Source organism: Schistocerca americana, chromosome 7 (assembly GCF_021461395.2).
Source record: "Schistocerca americana isolate TAMUIC-IGC-003095 chromosome 7, iqSchAmer2.1, whole genome shotgun sequence".
Taxonomy (NCBI): domain Eukaryota; kingdom Metazoa; phylum Arthropoda; class Insecta; order Orthoptera; family Acrididae; genus Schistocerca; species Schistocerca americana.
In genome coordinates, this window is record NC_060125.1 from 134,580,722 (window position 1) to 134,583,621 (window position 2,900).

Sequence of the window (2,900 nt, forward strand, 5' to 3'; positions counted from 1 at the left end):
ACACTGATTGGCATGAGGTCTGGAACAGGACAATATCTTGAGAATTGCAAATAAAGTATGTAGATGATGTAATACTTAACTTTAATCCACAATTGTAGAACATCGCTCTTGATGATACATGCTTCACATAATAAATATCAATTGAATACGGCGCCTTGGTAGGTCGTAGCAAATGTAGCTGAAGGCTATGCTAACTATTGTCTCGGCAAATGAGAGCGTATTTGTCAGTGAACCTTTCCTAGCAACGTCGGCTGTACAACTGGGGCGAGTGCCAGTACGTCTCTCTAGACCTGCCGTGTGGTGGCGCTCGGTCTGCTATCACTGACAGTGGCGACACGCGGGTCCGGCGTATACTAATAGACTGCGGCCGATTTAAAGGCTACCACCTAGCAAGTGTGGTGTCTGGCGGTGACACCACAGTTACAACACAAGTAGTTGATTACACAAAGTGAGCAAGGGAACACATGTGCCCTGCATTATATTCAATACAGCAAGCAAATGCAAAAGGTCAGCTGGCAGATTTTTTTTCTTTTTTAAAAAAATCACTACTCCAAAAAGTGTGACTACTGTTTCACACATACAAACTTGAAGTGAGTATACTGAAACAAAAATTACAATATGTTCCAAAACAGACAATTTCCTTATTTTTCTCACGCATTATTCCAGTTTGTAATGGCAAACTGAACCTTGTGGGGTTCTTCATTTTTGTTTCAAGTCTGCAATACTGCCAGAAATGAGATAGAGAACCTGATGAAACAAGAAATGTATTGGTTTACTTTGAACATGTGCAATTTTACTGCTTCTAAGTAAATTAGAGATATAGAAACCACATAAAATAATATGCATAAAAACGTCATTATGAGCATAGAACAGGATACTTCGTTATGGTCACTAATATGGTGAAGGATTTGACTGTGGATGTATGGGGCTAGGGAGGCATATTTGCTTTGTGCTAGTGCACTGTCACGTTCCTATTCTGCAAAAGAAAAACCAGGATGGAATAACGACAGTATTAAGAAAAGGACAACTTTCTACTCACCATATGGTGGAGATGCTGAGTCACAGACATGAGCAACAAGAAGACTGCTAAACAAGTGAGCTTTTGGTCAGAAGGGCCTTGTCTAAAGTAGACCCCCCCATATATGAGCACTCTGAGTGGTGCAGGTAAGGAAGAGGCTGGGGTGGGAAAGGGGATGGATAGCAGGATAGGAGTGTAATCTTTTCGTTGTGCCAATCTGCAACTCATGGTCTCCACTATATGGTGAGTAGCAATCTAACCTTTTCATAATAGTTGAGTTTGGCCTCAGCAGCCAGAGACTGTGGTCATGTGTGTGTCACAGGGTTATTTGGTAACCGTGATAGCGTTACGGAGATGTTTAATAAACTCAAGTGGCAGACTCTGCAAGAGAGGCGCTCTGCATCGCGGTGTAGCTTGCTCGCCAGGTTTCGAGAGGGTGCGTTTCTGGATGAGGTATCGAATATATTGCTTCCCCCTACTTATACCTCCCGAGGAGATCACGAATGTAAAATTAGAGAGATTAGAGTGCGCACGGAGGCTTTCAGACAGTCGTTCTTCCCGCGAACCATACGCGACTGGAACAGGAAAGTGAGGTAATGACAGTGGCACGTAAAGTGCCCTCCGCCACACACCGTTGGGTGGCTTGCGGAGTATCGATGTAGATGTAGATGTAGATGTAGATGCATTTTCATGAATGTGTGTGTATGTATGTTGTCTATTTCCAATGAAGGCCTGGTTTGCCGAAAGCTTACTTTCTGACAGTCTTTTTGTAATGTCTATCTGTGACTCAGCATATCCGATATACAGTGAGTAGCAAGCAACTATCTCTCTTAAAATTTGATGTAAAGTAAAATCTGGATAGAAATTTTTTGAAGTTGGCATTTTGGTGTGGTATGTGGCCAATATTTCACCCATGTCAAAAAGACTGGTATCAAGTTAGGAGATATCCCTGTTACTATTACCCCACAAAATAGCCTTAATATGACCCTGGATATTTACTTCCATGGATATAAGGCTCCAGCTTCATGAAGATCTCAAAACACACCTGGAACATTGCAGCATACATTTTCCATGACACATACGGAGGCCCAAAAGAACACTGGGTTGACACAGATGCCTTCAACTGGCATTTGAAGGATAAATTTAACTGGAGTAAATAAAAGTCATGGTATATAGATATGAAGATAAGAGGTGCTTCTGATCACACATACAGTAATCTCACTGTACTTCAGAAAACATCTTTGGAAACTGGGGCAGAACTCTACAAGACGATCACCCTGTGAACAACCACTACTGTGCAAAAACTACTTAGACCAACACACTACTTGGTTATAAGTTTGCCTGATTTTTAAGATGGAAAATAAGATATAATGATATAAAGCATTTGATCATCTGTCACAATTTGATGTCAAAAAAATACGAACAGCTTCATCCAGTTGGTCCAAAAATAGATTGGAGTTCCTGTATTCAGCAGACAAACGTTAAAATCTGGGAGGACTAGTGAACCTCTACTATTTGGATTTTCACTGCCCCACATGTAACTGTGGAGGGCTAATTGATGTAATAGTTCTTACATTCTAATTGTACTCCTTTCTCCCTCCAACTTTTATTCATGTGTCTTCTTCTTCTATTTCTTCTTCTCATGGTATTACACAACCCTGCGTGGGTTTTAGCCTCATCAGCACGTTTCCTCCTTTGTGCCCTCTTTAGCATATTTCTCCGCCAACCTCAGACTCTGAGACATTTTATATCTTCTTCCACATTATCTATCCACTGTTTTTGTGGCCTTCCTCCCTGTCTTCTTCCATTTGGCCTTCATTCCAAAATCTTTTTAGCTGCTCTTCCAGTATCCATCCTGTGGATGTGCCCAAGCCAGGCTATT